Consider the following 21,384-nt stretch of genomic DNA (forward strand, 5'->3'; position numbering starts at 1 on the left):
TTCAAATCAGTATCAGTTCAAGTAAACATACTAGTAAACTATAATAGGTATAGTTTAGGGGTTCAGTTCATGCTATAACAAGTACAAAGATAAACATGTGATAACAAGTATAGAGAGGAACATACTATAACAAGTACCGGGAAAAACACGATAATATATCTTTCTGGGTTTGCGTTGACACCAGTACGATTTCATATACAAGGGTTAGCAGACACGAGGTGATAAAACTTAATAATATATCTTTCCGGGTTTGCATTGACACTAGTACGATTTCACGTACCAAGGTTAGCAGACACGAGGTGATAAAACTTAATAATATATCTTTCCGGGTTTGCATTGACACTAGTACCATTTCACATACCAAGGTTAGCAGACACGAGGTAATAAAACTTAATAATATATCTTTCCGTGTTTGCATTGACACTAGTACGATTTCACGTACCAAGGTTAGCAGACACGAGGTGATAAAACTACATAATATATCTTTCCAGGTTTGTGTTGACACCAGTACGATTTCACGTACCAGGGTTAACAGGCATGAAGTGGTAGTTATATCCAACCTAAGTTATTTACTTATAAAAAGGGTACATCTGTAAAGTACCCGACGATAATAAATAAAATACATAACTTCTTCGTAACATGAACATTCAGTAGAAAGGGACCTATAATGCTAACCTTTTGATTCCTTAATGTATACATCAAGGGATATATATTAATAGGATCCGAATCGGTAATAGGATGTGTGTTTTCCGCTTCATTTCCTGTTCCTTGTTTGGTTGTGGGCTTAGAGCGGATTCACCCAGCCTATTACGCATTCGATCTTAGTTATATATATGTTCCATATACATTAAGTCATCATAAGGGATACCAGGTATGGCTCAGGTCATATGACACTAATTCAATGCACAGTTTTCGAGTACAAAACATACTTTTCAAATAGAACTTTTGATATACAAAACTAGAAACTTACCAGTAAAGGGTTTAATCCTTTTTATTAAACCAGCATAACTTAAAGGACCTTAGGTGGTTAACTCTATAATACCTTAGTTTATACATTAGGGTTATATATAATTAATAACCGATAGGTAGTTGGATGTGTGCCTTCCACCTCATTCCTTGTTCCTTGCTTGATTATGGGCTTAGGGCAGATCCACACAATTAACTATCTATTCGATATTAGATTATATATAGCTAGAATAAACTAAGTGATTATAGAAGGAACCATTGTGGTTACTATTTTTATTATAAGAAATAAGGGTTTTCTTAAAGAATATTTTCATCAAACATAAAGGAACTAGTACGGTTAACTCCATGAGTACCAAGTGAATACGCCAGGGTTATATACAACAATAATATAACAAACAATGGGATGTGTGCTTTCCTCTTAACTTCCTGTTCCTTGTCTGGGGTTGGGCTTAGGGCAAATACACACAACCGATTGTTTGTTTACTCTAATTTTTATATAACCTGTATCCATTTAGTACTCATAGAGAGGATTGTAGAGTCATTTTTACTTATCTTTTATCAAAGCAGGAAATATAGGATTTTATGGAGGAACAGGCGAACTTTTCTAAACAAAACTTACAATTTACTACAACTTACTAAGCTTTCTACAACTTACTCACATCCCTAAAATCTTATGAACTCACCAGCTTAAATGCTGATCTACGCTTTCAAAATAACTTATATTCTCAGGAGACCAGTAGACAGGTACGCGCACTGGGATTCAGAAGATGGAGCAGTATAGTTTCAAGTCTTGTTTTGTTATTTACTTTGTAGTCTATGTTATGTGAACCAAGTACTTTGTAAACACTTTCTTTCTAATTAAATGGTTGTTTATTACTTTGATTACTATGTTGCTTGTCTTGTGATACTAAACATGACATCCTTTACCCCCGAATGTTTCCGTTGTTCCGGTTTTGGGGTGTGACAAATGCTTATGAACTCACCAACTTTTTAGTTGACGCTTTTCAAAACGACTTGTATTCTCAGGGATCTAGTAAGCAAGAAATAAGGGATGCGAATGCATGACTATTTAGCTATAGTTTGAAGTTTTCTACTTATGTATATGTTGTGTAACTTGAAGAACAAATACAATATGTAAACAATGTAAGTTTGATATCTCAATGTATGATGTTTGGATTGCTCTGTTTCATTTATATTCAATTGTTATGATACTACACAATGAAGTCACCCGCCTCCGGACGTTTCCGCCATCTGGTCTGGGGGTGCGATAGATGACAGCAGCAACATAGTAGTTAATTCAATTTTTGGTGATGATTTCAATCAGAAGTCTAATCGATAACATATTGCAACAGTTTAGCCTGCGTTAGGGTTTGGAGAGAGAGAGAGAGAGAGAGAGAGAGAGAGAGAGAGATAGAGAGAGAGAGAGAGGAGAGAGGGAGAGGGAGAGTATGAAGAGTACCTTAAAATCGAACAAAAGAAATGATGACTGGTGGTAAGAAAGACAACGTTTATCTAAGAAAAAAGATATGAACCACAGGTTCCATTGGAAATACAATCAACCTGAGAAAGAATTCAAATAAAATTGGTATATGAGCCAAACGTCAAAAGTAAATTCGTTTTTCTTACTTGGAGATAGAAGCGATAGAGAACTAAGCCTCCTGGGTCTTCCATTGACAACACATAAAAGCCTCATGGGTCGTCTACTATTTCTGGATTGAAAAAATCAATAGCATAATCTCATTTTTTAGTTGTAAAGAGAGGATGAAAGTGGTAATGACTTTAAGTCGTTGAATGTAGAAAGAGGCATAGGGAGCGAGAGAGAGTGGGTGCAAATAGTGGCAACCCTTCAGATGTGATGATGGAGGTATTGAGTGGTTGATCGCGATGTTTGCTAGTGTTTGTGGATGGCGGCGACAGAGCGTTGTGCATTATGATGTTATTAGTGGGGGTGGGAAAAGATGGTGGTTCAGAAAGGGCGAGAGAGAAACAGATGGTGAGATAGAAATAGAGTGAAAATGCTTTATAACGTGTATAGGCTTTTAGACTGACCAATTCAATTGGATGGGTGTGAGAAATACTTGGTCAATTTGACGTATTCAAACGATTCAATTGACCGACGTACCTAGAACCTCGATTATGGTGGTGACATGATTTAGGTGGTGTGTAGAAATAAAGAAAGGTGAGTGGTGTGGCTAAAGTTTGTGAGCCAAAGAGATGGAGCAGCAAGATTGAAATGGGTTAATGAATGTGAAAGTATTTGGTAGGAGTTTTGGTTTAAAACTCACCATATAGAGAGATGGACAGTGGCAAATAGTGGTGGTGAAGGTAGCAGTGTGATGGGAACTTCTATTTGAATGTGTCTTCAAGTATATAGAACAATGAATAGATGCTTCTGAGACATAGGGAATGCCAAGATAAGGGAATGAGCCAAGTCAAATCAATAATGGTTAATAACAGGGGGCAATAAGAGGGTTTTTTGGTTGACCAGATAAAATCATTTTTTCTGCAAATGCATAAAGTTGTTGTGTATAATGCTTTAAGGGTTGTATCTCTTAAATTCAGCATTTGAGGCTAAATGTTTGTTAAGGTGTATGTGTGTGTGTGTGTATATATATATCAAAGTTGTGAAAATCGTTCGGCAGTAGCTCGGTGGTCGACTAGCGATAAATAATTACTCGGACTAGGCGGAAATTAATCGGAGACACTAAGTTATTAATAAAGTTATTTAAAAAATAATATTTCCTAATAAATTAAGTATTCCAAAAATTAAAATTTTTTAAATTTGAAATTCTAAAAATTTCAGTATAATATTTTAAAATTTGAAAATTTAAAACTTGGAAATTGAAAATTTTAGTGTAATATTTGAAATATGGATTTATTCAAAACACCATCGTTACGCCACCAAATTTTTGTTTGAAAATCATTATAAAGCTTAAAAACTCTAAATAGAAAACTTAATAACTTAAATTTTAAAGCTCGATATTCTTTCTTAAACGATTTGAACTGGTTAGTCAATAAAACTATCATAGGAGTTTGAGACTAAAACATATGCAGAAAATCCTAGACTTTTTAAATGCGGGACTTTCTATGTGAGAAATACTCCATCCGCTAGGAACATAAACTTATTACAAGCCCTTTGTGTTATAACCATTAATCTGGGAGGAACATGAAACTTGTTGGTATAGATCTATACGGGTTGAAAGCCCCGCATGCGGTTGCTAGCTACAACCTTTGTCTACCGAAACAAAATAGTCGTAATGGTTCTTTCTCTTATTATTACATGACATCGATGAAACGTTAGTGATGATAAAGGTACCTCTCTTCACAATGCTCTACAGAGGCTTTTTCGTGGGTAGCGTGACTAGTGTTGGTTATAGGCTCGCATTAGAACTCAAAAATGCATTCTAGCATGTGCAAGTTTAAAATGAAACGATCTGTTCAAATGGTTAAGTGTTGAATACTTATTTATGCATTTAATGTTTTCTAAAAATTCAACACAACACACTTATTTGATTATTGCCTATGTTTTATAAGCTATAATTAATAAGCTGGAATATTTTGTTTGTGTGGGATTACAAGTGAAAACAAATTGCAATTTACTCTATTATAAATCATTGGTTTTAAACACATTTTAGATTATAAAAACATTGAGTTAAAACCTACAAAAGCTCACCAGCTTTATTGTTGACGTAATTTTTTTAAATGTATATATCTTGATGAACTTAAAGAGCTCGAAGAACACACAATATATGTGTGTTGAAGGATTCATTTCCTTAAAATAAATGGTTGGTCAATTTTGCAGGCCTTTTGTTTAACTACTACGCTTTTATGAACAACAAATTTCATCGGATGATATTGTGTAACTTATTAAAAAAAAGTTAATGGTTATTAATCATGTAAATCAAGGCGTGGATATCGTGTTGTGTCATTTCGTATTCGTGTCAGATTGAAACTTAAATAGGTTGAAACGGCTTGACCACAAACACACCTATTTAATTATTATGTTGTGTTGTATCAACTTATTTATTTTCGTATAAGTTGATTTTGGGGTTACTTGTTCACATTTGCGATTTAGGTTTTGTAAACATGTGTCATGTTAAAGTGAAGCACTAAATATGATAAAAACACTAGGAGTTTGAAAGGTGAAAAAGAGAACATGAAATTAGGGGTGAGCATGCTGCGGTTCGGTGCGATTTTTGGCCAAAACCGAACCGAAAACCGCAACTTCGGTTTTTTGAAATTTAGAAACCACACCGTTCAGTTTTTATGCGGTTCGGTTTTTGTGGTTTTTATTGCGGTTTTTTGTTAGTTTTTTTTTGTTTACATTTTGCCTTTTTACTAAAACTCAAGTAACTCGGCAAGTTACTCTGACTCAGATGAGGAGTGCTAATCATTTTTTGGAAATGAAACGATACCACCACCTCTTGGTTTGAAATCAAATTACATAACCACTCATCTAACATGTTTTTAATCCTTTTAATCCTTAAACATAATATGAATTTAATATATGCAATAATATTAATGTATTCATAAAAATGATATTATCATTACTAGTACTCTTCAAATTTAAATGTTAAAAGATGTCATAAACATTATTTGTTATTGTAAATATCACTGACTGTATGCTTAAAAATATACAATCATCATCCGATAGATAAGATAGATATTTATATTTATAGAAATTTTCATAAGTTCTTAGTTCTTACAAATATCAACACTTTATATATATATATATATATATATATATATATATATATATATATATATATATATATATATATATATATATATAAAGTGTTGATATTTGTAAGAACTAAGAACTTATGAAAATTTCTATAAATATAAATATCTATCTTATCTATCGGATGATGATTGTATATTTTTATCTTGGTGCGGTGCGGTTTCTAGTCTCGCAAAAACCGCAAAAAACCGAACCGCACCGCATATATATATATATATATATATATATATATATATATATATATATATATATATATATATATATATATATATATATATATATATATATATTGCGGTGCGGTTCGGTTTTTTGCGGTTTTTGCGAGACTAGAAACCGCACCGCACCAAGTATTTTCGGTTTTTGCAAAACTAAAAACCGCACCATCGGTTTTCATTTCGGTTTCGGTTTTTCGGTTTCAGTTTATGCGGTTTTTTCGGTATTTTTGGTTTGCGGTTCGGTTTTTGCTCACCCCTACATGAAATACGAGAATGAGAACTAGTTTGGCAGGCAGACAAACATTATGAAGCGGAAGTGGACAAGGTAGATTGTGTAGAATGAGATACGAATAAAAAAAAATAAAAACAGAAAATATGTCTTGACTAATTAGTTGTTTCACATTATAAAAAAAATTCATCCTTCATTTTGGTATTTGGACATGTCTAGTTTAATTAAAATATTACAAAAAGTTGTATATAAATAAATTGGTCATTTTTGTGTTAAAAGTTTTGATCCTAATTTTATATGTTTAATTTATATGTCATGTCATCTCAACCGGTTTAATTAAATGAGTTGAAATATCTAATCAAAATCCATTAATTTGTGTCTAATGTTTTTTTGCATTGTAAATTGTCACCCTTACTTTAACGAAGTTAATTTGTTTTCGGAGGTTATAGTTTACGATTAGATTTATAATCTATTAAAAAAAAGTTATTAATACATAAATAAAGGTCGTAGGCGTTGCATACATCAATTAACCACGAAACCCTACGTGGATGCTGGTTTATTTACGTCTCTCGAACACTAGTACACACGAGATATACTATGCTTTTATATCATAAAATCAAAAAATGAACATCATGAAAACAACAATTCAAGAAAATGATGACAGACCACTAGTTATGTTACAAGTGTTGAAGTACAAACTGCCTTTAAATTATTGAAATTAATACGCATCGGGTGTTGTGGAAATCTACAATCCAAACATGTATACATTCCATGGTTTTGCATGCTCTCAAAAGGCAAAATATTTAAGAGGTATGGTTGGCACCTATACAAGTGTTTATCAGTTTTTAACTGTTTAGTTCCAGACAATTGACACATTGTTTAACCAATTTATAATTCGTGGAAAATATGATTATAAAATTAATTAAATTTTAATAGTAAAAACTCAAAATTATAAATCATTTATTTTAAATAAATTATTAATTAAGAGATTTTTTTAATTATATAAAATTATAATCATTGATTTAAACAAATATATAAAATTATATCACTTTATAATTATACCAATACCACCACCAATTATATATATATATATATATATATATATATATATATATTGTTGTGAATGAAAACTATGTAACAAGATAATGGTCACTACTAGAAAAACAGTCTTTTACGACGCGCAATGCGTGTCGTAAAACTCTCAGACCACACGCAAATGTGTGTCAAGGAAGGCTCTGTCATAATGGGAGATAACACGCTTTTGCGCGTCGTCTATTTACGACGCACATTTATGACACGCATTTACGACGCACAGTTATAACATGCAATGCGTACTAAGGAAGACCCTGTCATAAAGAAAGACGACACACATTTGCGTGTCGTAACCTTACGACGCGCGTGTTTATCTCACACAATGCATATCAATGAAGCCCCTGTCATAAAGCATTTTTTCATGTCATAATTTTAAATGTTTTTAAAATTATATATTTTTGATAGATTTACTACTTTTCAAATTAAATAACATATTAAAAGTCTCATAATACAAAATAAAATACCACAAACAATAAAGATAATTCATTGTACTAATATGTCAAATACAGATAATCATTCCAATAGTAAGTAAATGTAACACATTGCTAATATTGCATAATATTATTATAGAAAACAAAACATGTACAACATTAAAAGAAACTCATGACTAAATTCTCCTTTGATAATTTCCTTTCTAAAAGAATAACCTGAATGCAGGAACTTTGAGAGGCTGCAAGGCACTAATATGTTAAATTAATTTGTCTGCATGTTTTCAGCTAAATATAGGAAATTTCAAGAGTATGTATACATGTCATATATACAATATATATATATATATATATATATATATATATATATATATATATATATACCTGGAGATGACTCTTTAAGTGGAATAGAGTAAGCCCTTGAATTCCCATTAGCTTCAAAACTTATTTTGGAGTAGCCTCTAACAAAATATAGAAAAAACTCAATAAGCTTCTTTTTTATTTCATTTCTTATGTTTCATAAACAAAATTTTTAGGAATACACTTACTATTTGCTCCTCCATGTTGGTTGATTGCTTCCATTGAGTAATTGGATTATGAAGATTGCTACCAGCTGAAAATGAAAAACAAAAAGAAAAATACATGAATCAAAATAAACTTCACCATTGTAGCTCCAGTTGCTGTAAGAAGAGGATTTGAGAAATGATTGCATCTCCAGTTGTAAATAGTTAATTGAGGTAAAAAGCTTCTCTCTAAAGCTCCTGGAACTCCAGGTGAGCCTAAAAGAGGATCTGCAAGCCCCGACCTAAAAAAAAGATACACTTTTACTAAAACAGAAAAGGGGAATGAAAAAAGATAAACTCAATAAGCTTCTTTTTTATAAAAGTAAATATCTTACTGGTTTCCATTATATCTCATTCATATCAAACCAAGAAGATGATCGAGCTAATCCAGCTAGACTATTAGGCCGCTTATGCTATTTTTGTATAATTCCATGTAGAAAACAATCAAGAAACATCATGAAAATTGATTCTTGTTTCTAACCCTTAAATATTGTATTTGACACTGATCTTGCAAGAGGTTTAACAAAGAGTAGGGGCATCATTACCAACATATACAACTTTTAGGTCAGAACCAAATGCAACAAGTGCATTGCTAATGAGGAGTGTCTGAAATAAATAAGATCCTTTCTGCGCCCTCTCTACCCCGGTTTTTCTAATTGCTGAGTCAACATCGTCCAGCAAATGATCTGGTTGTCAACCAACCCGAAATTTATTCCATCATTTTTAACCTCATCTTCCGTTAATAAAACCCGCTTTATTAATTGTCCGTTAACCTTTTGGACTAGGTTAATTAAATTGGGACTTATTATGACTTCATAAGGGTTGAAACAAGTTAGAAACATCCTCAATAATTCCTTGAAAAGTTTTAGTTACAACCAAGTCAAAAATACGACCATTTAATCGGGTGTGACCAAAAGCCCCGTTTAACGTCAGTATTGGGTAGATTTCCACCGAGCCACAAACTCAAACCCCTATATAAGTGTGAGTGGACTCCATTTGAGACTTTTCACTCTCTCTCTACACACTCTCTCTCTCTCTCTACAAGTTGCTTTCGATCCAAAAACCGCCCATTTCGAGCCCCAAACTAGTAAGTGGTCTACCCTAACTTGTTGTTTAGCTCATTTAACATGCAAATCCGTGTTTAAGACATCCAATAGGGGACAAATCATGTGTTTACGGCCCAAGAACACTCTTGGACTGTAAACACCCCTATGTGGGGATTTGAAGCCCCAAAACCCTTCCAAATCACTCCTAGGGCTTATATATGACTTGTAGACTTGCATGTACGAGCTTAGAACACCAAAACCTTATTATATGGAGAGTAAACATGAGTTTATGGCCCAAGAACACTCTTGGACCGTAAACCCCTATTCAAGGGCCGTGAACACCTTTTAAGGTGTTAGAATTGCCCTCAAACACCTCCTATGGCCTGGGAAAATGTCTAGAATCAACCACAAATGAAGTATGGGCTTTAAACATCAACTAAACCAAGGACCTAGGAGTTTACGTCCGTAAACCCCCCTAGGATTGGTCCATGGGCCGTAAACTCCATAAAACGGTCATATGATGCCCCTAATACCCCTTATGACTTGTATAATTGACTAGAAACAAGTATGAACAATCAAAACACAAAAGGAAGGGGCTAGTAAGAGTTTACGGTCGTAAACTCTATGTTTACTACCGTAAACTCCCATGAATGGTCTATTTGATGCCTTAAACCATTCATAAGCCCTAGATTTGAGCCTAGCTTAATTCCACTAGTGAGATAAGACCTTAAATCATCCAAGAGCACATCACCCATGAGTTTACGGTCATAAACTCATGGGGATATGTTCTTAGGGCCGTAAACTCTATAAAGAGTTTACTCTTGAAGAGTAAACTCACTAACTAGGCCATACACTCCCTTATTTGCAACCCAATAGCCTCCTAGCACTTGACCAAAGTGTTTTCCGCACATTAGGATGTGTTTATGTGTTTAATTAGTATTATAATTACTTATTGTATGTAAACATATGTTACCATATGTTAATAGGTCACTAAGTGTGTTCAAGTCTTCACTTGACACCGAGCACCCAACCGGCACCTCCGCCCGATCCACTTACAACAGGTGAGTTCATGCCCCTGAATTAACCTTTTAAATGTTTTTACATGCTTTTATGGGGGAGAATACAAGTTAAAACATGCTAGTTATCATATCAATCATATGTGATTAATAACCCGCATGTATAAGGATTTAGCACACTTTCAGCTGTTTTACCAAGTATAATACTATAGATGGTTTTCCAAAACGTCTTACTTGTTTAAATCTTTCTCAAATTGTCTCTCGTGCTGTATGTTTTACCTCTAAACCAGTTACGGCAATGTTTTAAACAAAGGTTTTCTTTACTTATATTGTGTTATCAAATTATAGAACGTGTTTATGAACGGTTTTCAAAGCTTGTTTTACAAACTGACATTAAGTCGTAAATTTCTTATGTGTAAAAGTTTTCCAAAGTTTTTCATCAAAGTTTTCTTCTATACTTTTACTTCGTTAAATGCATGCCTGTATTTGTATAGTTATATAAATAATGTTTAAAAGACTTAGGAAGGTTAGTTCGCCCTATTTCCTTTTCCTCGTTAGGATGTGGTATGGTGGGTTTCGGTTATCCGTCCGAAGGTCATATAAACATTAGTTATATATCATGTATACATATATGGACATAAAAGCTTCCTCTCTCTCTCTCTCTCTCATCCAGTGCATCGCCTTGGGTAGTAAAGGCCTCCCTTTATTATTCATGTTTCTGGAACCCTAGTAACTATTATAGGAACAGTTAGGAGACTCTATCTCTATCTCTAACTCTATCTCTATCTCTATCTATAAATCTATCTCTATCTCTATCTCTAACTCTATCTCTAACTCTATCTCTATCTCTATCCCTATCTCTATCTCTATCTCTATCTCTATCCCTATCTCTATCTCTATCTCTATCTCTATCTCTATCTCTATCTCTGTCTCTATCTCTGTCTCTGTCTCTGTCTCTATCTCTATATCTATCCATACCTCTCTCTTTTACTTTAGAATGTGACACACTATTTCCCTCTACGACGTTGCATTGCACCAACGCCGTGTAACCAGAGTCTTCGGGAAGGAGAGCGAACATCATGTGTATAGATCTATATGGGGCTGACACTCCCACACCCTGACTACTAGCTACAGTCTGCGCCGGTAAGGCCCATAGGTGACATAATGCCACTACCTCTACGCATGACCTGGAAGGTCATTGGATACTCTATCGTCGATCAGCATGGTTACATACGAGTTCACATTCACCCTTGGTTTTAGACTTTGCTAGTTGTGTCGTCCATTTGACACTGTCTGGAGTCTATATTTCTTTGTTTTAGACTTTGCTAGTTGTGTCGTCCATTTGACATTGTCGGGAGTTTGTATTTCCTTGTTTTAGACTTTGCTAGCTGTGTCGTTCATTTGACACTGTCTGGAGTCCTTGTTTCTTTGTTTTAGACCTTGCTAGTTGTATCGTTCATTTGATACCGGCTGGGGTCTGTGTTTCCTTTTGTTAGACTGAGCCATGCGTATCATTCATTCGATAATCTCCTGGAGTCTATGATTTCTTTTGCCTTAGTCAGCAGTATTTCTGCTGAGGTATATGTTATTTTCCCTTAGTATTTTTACTAGTGATATTCTCCTATTTTCCTTAAAGTCAAATACCGTATTTTGGTAATGATAGTATTTCAGGGAAAATTTCTCTTTAAAACATAACACTGTCAAGTCTTGGTAAAAGATTGCTTTTAATTAGAAAATATAGGATTTTCTGGAAAGGGCGCTAATACACCGTAGATTCTAAACTACTACTTTTTATAAAGTTATTTTGAATAAAATGCTTACTTACACAAATGACACTAAATACTTATGAATTCACCAGCATTTTATAAAAATGCTGATACTCGGTTTCAAAATAACTTGTATTCTCAGGTCAGCAACAGACAGGTACACCCGGGAGCTTTTGTGAAGCCAGCTTAGAACCGAGCTGCATCTATACTAGTTTCTGTATTACTTTGATGTCTCTATAAAATGTAACTTATGTAAAACTATTACTATTAATGAAATTGTTGTTGTACTTTGATTACTATACTGCATATGTTGTGATACTTGACATGACGTCATCCACCCCAGAACGTTTCCGCCGTTCCGGTTTTGGGGTGTGACAGTACTTTATTTTACTTTTTTTTTACCATAATAGCAATTTATTCATATATTTCTTTAATGGATTTTATTTTTAACCCATAATAGTAATATATTTTATTTTATTTCTATGTGGGGGTCCCACATGGTGTCTATAGTGTAGAGTGTAGAGAAACTTCTTTATTACCCTTGAAATAAATCATGTACTTAAATTACCCTGAAACTAATGTAGCACTAATGTGAGACTTCAACCCTGGTAGCACTGTTTTGATATGTTGCACCAAAATCTACAAATCAAAAGAAACAAATAAATATTGTGTTATAGTATCTTTTAACAAATATCACATTGTTCAAGGGTAAAAAACAAGGATTCTTCAAACACTCACAATACCTTGTTCAACTTCTTTGCTAGTTGAGCCACACCACAACGATCAACAAGCTCATTATAAACCTGCACTATAAATTGTTAAATTAACTAAAGATCTCATCAATGCTAAATTGTTAATTTATATATAAATAAATAAATAAAGTAAAAAAGTAGTCATACCGAACGACTGCAAAAGAACTTCTCCTCAGCCACAAGTGCATCTTTAATTGTTCGATTAAGCATAATATCCTATTTAACAATATTGTATATAAGTTGTGAGATTAACTAACACAAGAAAAGCCCCACAAGTGCATCTATAATAATAAAGTTTGGTTTTTTAATGTTGAAGGAAGAAAAAATATTACCTATTGACTACCATTTACAACACCCACATAACCAAGTCTTAGGGGAATAACTTTTCCAAGCAAAAAGTTACGGACATCTGTACCTGTATCCATGATGTCCAACTAAATAAAATGAATAGGATACAACATGTCAGAAATGAATAACAACAGACAACAGATAGGATTAAGGAATGACTAAAAATGCAAACTTGGGTTTATGTATATTGCACCTTTGTTATCACACCAATTGTATGACATACCTGTAAAAATAAAGAGGATAATATCATTCTAAAGAGATGATTATGATATCATAAGTTACATTAGCATGGAGTCAAATACCATCTGGATCAGCATTTCCAGTAGGGGTGGCAACTCTCGACCCAACCCGTAACCCGACACTAACCCAACCCGAAAATAAACGGGTTTGGGTTGAGAATTTTGACCCGCCAACCCGTCAACCCACCAACCCGTTTATTTCATGGGTTGGGTTGGGTTATCTGTTTGGATTCGCGGGTCAACCCGTCAACCCGTATATATATATATATATATATATATATATATATATATATATATATATATATATATTACATTTCAAAAAAAAATATATTTAATTATTAATGAAATTTGATTTCCATTCGTATTCGTAATATTCCATATCATTGTATTTCTTTTGTATTCGTATTTGGCTAATCTGCGTTTGCGGTTTATTAATTAGAAAAAGAAAAAAATACATGTCGTTATTTTCACGAGTCACCAACGACGAACACATCCACTTTCAATGAATGTTTTCATTTTTCATTTTTATTTGCATATTATTGACTTTATGAATTTTTTTGAAAAACTTTTTTTTATGTTAATTACTTTAATCATTTTAAGAAGTTATGTTTAAAAACCTCATTTTTTAAAATGTGTTGCTTATTTATTAAACGGGTTATATGGGTTGGGATTGACCCATTAACTTGTGAAACCACGAACCCATATACTTAAACGGGTTATATGGGTTGGGTTGGGTTGAGGTTTCCAACCCACCAACCCGTCAACCCATATATTATATGGGCTGGGTTGAGTTTTTGTTTTCTGACCCATCAACCCGAACCCAACCCAATTGTCAGGCCTAATTTCTAGCAATTTGAAGGGTGTCTGAGTTGGCAAGGTCTGAATTTGCTGGTGTCACAGCAAGAATTAAACAGTTGGGAGTCTTAATGTATGACATTATCATTGTTCTGATGCGAGCTTCAATATCAAAGGGTTGATCACCTACAGGAACTTTTGTTATGCCAGGTAAATCAACCAGAGTTATGTCAAGAACATTAGGAGAGAAAATCTTTAAACGGATTTGCTTATCAAAAACACCCTTGTTTCCCCCTGCTTCCCTGTCAGTCTCAGCCTATAGTATCAAGATTGTAAAATAAGAAGTCAGTGATCTAATCTCACTTGACAAGAATATAAAGTGCTTGAACTTTCTATTTAGAGGCTCATGATCATACAAAATTCAAGGACATAATTACTCTGTTAACATGTAAACAACAAAATTCTATTAGATGAAAATTTATGTAGGTAGTAAAACTGGTCTATCTAGGGAACTAATTTTATGAATATGAACAATGATTTTACTTCATATTAATCTTTCACAGGTAGTAGACTTGAACAAGCTATGATATAATATCACTGAAGCAACAATCCCTTGTCCACCAAACTTGGCTGCACTTCCATGACTCAAATGTTGAGACAACTGATTTATACATATCCAAGATCAGGTCATTGGCCTTATCTCAAATAGCATTAATAGCAACCTGATGAAAAAATTGTTCAACTAGTAAGTTATTTTACATATTTACAACCACATTTTTAAAGATAAATGAAAAAAATAAAAATAAAAAATACCTGGAGGCCATATTTGTCGGATTGAACAGTCATATTAGATAAGCTTTCCATATCTGTAACTTGGAGGCCAATATTCCAAGGCTCATCAACATATGGCTACAAGAAACATGAAAGAAATGTTATCTCATGAATGTTCTAGTGATGCTCCAGGAAAATAACTTGGAGGTGGTGATGTTTCCATTCCCTCTGGTGGATTCACCTTTAACTGAATCAAGTCAAGGTATATATATACATTTCCTTTTATTTTCACATTATGGAATTAGGGGGGAAGGAATGGAATGGTTGATTCCATGATGTTTGATGTTTCTTTTCATTCTTTCAGGTGATTCCTCCTTTCTGAAGTAGGACTCTTTTTTTGACCTGGGTGGTGGTCCAGTATTATTATAGTTTTGACTTTTGAGGGTTTATGTTGAACTGTTAAGAATCAATATCTTAGTGATGATGATTGGAGTCTTGATGAATTATGTAAAGTAGTTATATTTCTCTTTGATTATTTGACATTGGGATTTATGGATTTAGTCATGTTTTTGCTTTGTATTTCTTATTTGCAACTTACTTGAGAATTACCAATTCCCTATATGTACTAGTCAAGATTATAGTTATCAAGACACTTTTTGGGTCTACTTTCTGTTGACAGTCTTTATTATGTAAAATCAAATTCTGCCTAATAACTTGTAATTCGTGTGGCTAACAATACCTATATCATTAATCTTAAATATTATTTTAAAATCAACTCCAGGAAAATATCTTGTAGCCATATGTTCTAGTGATGCTCCAGGCCAATATTCTTCTGTAACACCCATAAATTTCAAACCAATTTAAACTTTTTAAAACATGTCAAGTTCATCAAAACATTACAACTTTGTTTTCAAAATATTAATTATCAGAGTATTTACCAGAAACATAACATAACAGGAGGAGTTGTACGATCACGCCTTAGCCTTGTCGGGATCCCCTGGTGTACCTGAAACAATAAACTGAAACTATAAGCCCGAAAGCTTAGTGAGTTACCCCCAAAATACCGACACACATACAATCCACATAGCAATATCAACATTAGCATATCATATCAATCAAAAACAGAACAACATGCACTGGGTCCACAACTTTATAAGCTGGACTACCCCTGGGCCTTCAGTACGAGTCTGGAATGCCTACCGGGCCCTCAACTCGTATCTGGAATGCCATCAAGCCCTCAATACGAGTTTGGAATGCCTACCGGGCCCTCAGCTCGTATCTAGAATGCTCCCGAGTCCTCAGTATGAGTCTGGAATGCCTATCGGGCCCTCAACTCATATCTGGAATACTCTCGGATTTGTTGGCTACCGCACGGAGTAGTACAACCTCAACCCATCCCACATAACATGTCGACATGTAACAGATAAATGCACATACAGGTAATCAATCAGTATCACATGCAGTCCTACAGATCTACCCGACTAGCATATCAGCTGGCATACATTACTAACTCAACTCAACATATCAATAACTACTAGGATATCGATTCCAATGGGCTGGCCTTGGTGCCTTAGACCCCTTAGTATAGTGAGGATAACTCACCTCGTAGATGTTAGCTCGATAAATAATCACAGCTCTTTGATCACGCGTCAAAGACTCCACCACCTATTACCATAATACGAACATACTCATGAGTCTTCAGAGTACTCTATAACCCACTCGTTAACCCTGGTCAAAGTCAAATTCCTTGGTCAAGGTCAACAGTCCATGTTGACCTCAACTCGCCGAGTCCCTTGAAGCATATTCCAACTCGTCGAGTCATCGCGGTGACTCGTCGAGTTCCTTCGAATCTCGATTAAACCCCAAGGCCACCCATCGAGTTTCCCCCCCCCCTTGAAATCAACAGATAAACACGCAACATATCTTGGTAAAAACTCATCCGACTTACCGAGTTGTTCATCAACTCGTCGAGTCTCATGGCAATCTTCATTGGACTCGCCGAGTTGTTCTTCCAACTCGTCGAGTTCACGGCTTTATTCAAACGACTCGCCGATATCCCTTGTGATTCGCCAAGTCCCTTCAGTCCTTAAGCCATACAGACCCATTTTAAGCCATGCAACGACTCCAAACTACAGATCCAAGCTCCTAGGGCTTGCCTTTCAGGTAAAGTTGCAAACTTTACGTGCATGCATGGCTAAAAAGGTTCTTAATGCCCAAAACTAAGCTCTTAATGGGTTTTATGCATAAGGGAGGCCTCATTCACGTCCAAAGCAGGGACTTTATGGATCTACAACCCATAGAGAGTTCAGATCTGAAGTTACAACTTCAGATCTTGGCTCATACTCCAGAAAATGACTTTACAACCCAACCAAGAACCCTAATCTCCAACCAAGGAGGTTTAGAACAAAGTAGAAAGGGGGATAACAGCTTGATACCTTCCCAAGAGATGACAACTGGAGTAGATCCGGATTTCCCCCAAGCTCCTTGCTTCCAACCACTTGCTTCCCAAGCTCTTTTCACCAAAATCCTCTTCCAAGGCTTCAAACACACAATGGGCACACACACACACACGTATTAGGGTTTGGTAAGAGACTGCAAAGAGGCTGAAGGAGGTTTGTGTCACCTTAAACAGGGTGCACAACCCCGAGATTTAGGGTTTCAGCTGCCAACTCCTACTCACCGAGTCCTAATATGGACTCGTCGAGTAGGTCACTTAACCCGCGATCCTTCCTGCTGCTACTCGACGAGTAGGTCAACCAACTCGTCAAGTAAGGCTTAACCCAATAACTCATAATTAAACAATACCTAAGAATCGGGTGTTCTAGTGATGCTCCAGGAAAATATCTTCCAAAATCAACAACTGTTGTGCCACCCCTCATAAATGCATACCTACTAGCTCTATCCAATGCTTGTCTTCTTTCTTCAACAGAAACTTCCGGAACGCATGAAAGAACAACTTTCATTGCAGAATCAATCATAAGGCCTGAAGGTTCTGCATATAATGATTCAAAAGACATGAGTTTACAAAATGAATCCAAGAATATAATAATCATATATAATATTATTATACCTCCATTTTCATTTCTGCTAATAGTTCCACCAACTGGATCTTGCATGTTACTTGTAACTCCAGATAATTTTAGAGCTAAAGAGTTAGCCAATCCCATGTGCCCATCCATTCATGAAAGCCATACCTGTCAAGATTGAAAAGACTAATTGTGATTAAGTTGGGTTTAATTACAGTTTATATAATTTATATTTAGTTTTTTCTTACAAGATGATGAGGTGTAATATCAACATATCATAGTTGGAAGTACATTAAAAATTAATTCTTGATGAGAAAAAAATAGAATTTTCAAAATACAATTAATGGCTTGTAAAATAAATATATTTAAAGTATAATGTTGTAATGATGAAAGAAATGCACAAATAAATTAAAGTATGTTGCTATGATTTGCATTTAGCCCTAAACTGAAAAAAGAACAAAACACAAATGTTATATGTATATCATTTGAAGAAGGTGAGGGACTTTAGAACCTAGAGTCCTCCAAAAAGCAAATGGACATGAGAATCAATAAATCCATGGAACAACAACTTGGTCTAGAATGCAAGTGAAGACGGTTTTCACATTGGTTGCAAGATTACCAGGCTGTACACAAATAATTGAGTAAAAGGAATGTAAGAATCTTGTGAAGTATCCAAGATTCATATATAAAATAAAAAACAATGTATTTTTTATACTTAGTGCTTTAAAGAAAAGAAGAAAAGTTGTAGAAAAATCTTGTGAAATATCCTTATCAAATACTAATACAACACTAACCAATCACACTCCATCTCATGTCCTTTCTTCAACAACACTTCAGATCAGGGACAATATAGTCTGGTGTCCCCACTGTTGAAAATGCCTTCTCTCACATAAACAAGCAATTTGTGGTCATCTTCACAGCAATACCCAATCAATTTCACCAAATTGGGATGTATGAGCTGACCAAGGAAATTAACTTCAGTCTACAACACAAAACGTCATTACATATATAGATTAGAATGCTATAAGGAAGATAAAACAAAACAAAAAACTAGTTGCTGCAAGGACAGAGAACTAGAGGAGCTTACAAGCCATTCTTTGTGGCCTTGAAGACCCTCCTTATTGAGAACCTTAACAGCAACAGGCAGAGATTTGAGACCAACCCAAACATTCTCAGCAATATAGCCCTTGTAAATAGTCCCAAAAGAAACGGCCGTTAAGTCAAAAAGAAACAGCACCTGTTAACCATAGAAATAGGCTTAACTCATTTTTTCTATATAAGAACTAGCTTTGTGTTTATTAGTGACAAAAAGGAAAGAATTCATCAATTATATTTTTGTTAGATTAATCTTATCCAAACAGCCCACCATCATACCTGTAGTTTAATATTAGTGACAAGAAGGAAAGAATTCATTTTCTATATTATTAGTTATTTATAACCTCTTCAATACATAAGATGCAAAGTTCTTTTAGGGGAATCAATTGTCAAAAACTCTACAACCAGTTTAAATGCCATGTTTGACTATTTATTTTTATTTTTATTTTTGGAAATGGTGAGAAGTGAAACATCAAAAGTGCCACCACCAAGATAAAAAACAAGCACATTCCTTTTCTTATTGAAACTTGACATATTGCCTACACCATAAGCAATTGCAGCTGTTGTTGGCTTATTGATCATGCGTAAAACATTTTTTCTTTACACAAAGCTAGTTCTTATATAGAAAAAATGATTTAATCCATGATATAAAGAAAAAGGAGAAATTAAAGGGAGAAATATTGAAACCTCATATATATTATTAACCATAGAAATCAAATGGTTACTCAAATCTGTGAGAAATGGAAGCATCATCCTCGATGACCCTAAATCGCCCATTTGTCTGTGTTTTGAACCACGCAATAGGGAGTTAGGGTTTCTTTCGGTTGGCCCCTTCACCTCTTGGTCAATCTTAATCTGGTGGAGGAGAGAAACGAAAATACCTGGTGGAGGGGAAAGATATGAGAAGGTGGCAATGCTAGAAGATAGAGGCGTCGATTAGAGGTGGTTGAATCGGTAGGTCCAATTGACAAGGAGATCTCCTCCCTTGTTCCATCGTCTCCATACCTGGAAAAAATGTTTATTACCAATTAACAAACCCTAAATGATTCTTAGCAATTATATTGCTGGAAAGTAGGGTTGATGGGAAGAGGAGAGGATGAGGAACACTATATCATCGGTTGTGAGCATGAGGAGTCGCAGAACCCCAATTGCTAGATCTGCGACGTTCGTCTTTGGGAGCACGTACAAAAGCCCTAGTTGGTGGTCTCCATTTGTGATCTTCAGGAATGAACGAGATTTTTTAAGAAAATAATTATAGAACAATTATATGAGTTGTCGAGGTGTATAGCAGAGATGGTATCGTGATTAGGGTTTGAAGAGATACGGAGAAGAAGAGAACCAAGGGAGATCTTGAATCGGGGTATTTAAAAATTTCAGAATTTTAAGAGGATTTCCTCAAGAACACGCATTTTGAGTAAAAAACATAAAGCGACATTCATAGAGGACGCACATTTTAAATAAAGTGCCCTCCGTGTTTTTAAGTTTTTTTTTACATGAGACACTAATTTAAGGGCGCGTAATAATGTGTGTACTAAAATCTTAAATATTTTAAAGAGATGACACTTTTTTAATATCACTCTCTTTTGCGTAACATAAATCAACGAGTTTTGTGGTTTGCGCGTCGTAAAATGATCTTTTTCTTATAGTGGGTGGAATTTCTAAAAATCTTGGAAATAAATCAAGATAAAAATTGAATTTTAAGAACTTTGGACGACTACAATGCATATATGATACCAAAACAACGTAGTATATTAGGTTTAAGTACCTAAACTTTTACACCTTATAGGTTATATTCAATATATATATATATATATATATATATATATATATATATATATATATATATATATATATATATAGGGAAAAGTGAATATCATTATAGCCCCACCTAAGCTTAGGTACTAAATCTCACAAAACTACGTCGTTTTATTACCTAAAGATTGTAATTAGGGGATTCATGATTAACACTTGACGTTGCAGATTCAATATTGAAGAAATAATTTTCATAGGAAATAAAAAATGTTAATTATCTTTGATTTTTGTGATGGTGTAAACAGTAATGTTCACTAACGTGAAGTAATAAATGCTAATGGAGGAAAGAGAGCATAGATGATTAAGTGATGATAGATGAAAGAAATGTAATGGAGAATTGTATATTTACCAAGTGAAAATTGAATCGGTTATATTTGATAAGATAAATCTGCATAATTTAGAGGTTTAATACCTAAGCTTAGGTAGGGTTGTAATGTATATTCACTATCCAATATATATATATATATATATATATATATATATA

At 34.3% G+C, this 21,384-nt stretch overlaps 1 pseudogene; it reads right to left on the reverse strand.

Annotated features, from left to right (window-relative positions):
* Positions 1 to 8,218: 8,218 nt before the first annotated feature.
* On the reverse strand, positions 8,219 to 18,146 carry LOC145059573 (dynamin-related protein 3B-like; annotated as a pseudogene).
* Positions 18,147 to 21,384: the final 3,238 nt, after the last annotated feature.

This window comes from Lactuca serriola, chromosome 6, assembly GCF_051521515.1.
Source record: "Lactuca serriola cultivar US96UC23 chromosome 6, Lser_US96UC23_V15, whole genome shotgun sequence".
Classification (NCBI taxonomy): domain Eukaryota; kingdom Viridiplantae; phylum Streptophyta; class Magnoliopsida; order Asterales; family Asteraceae; genus Lactuca; species Lactuca serriola.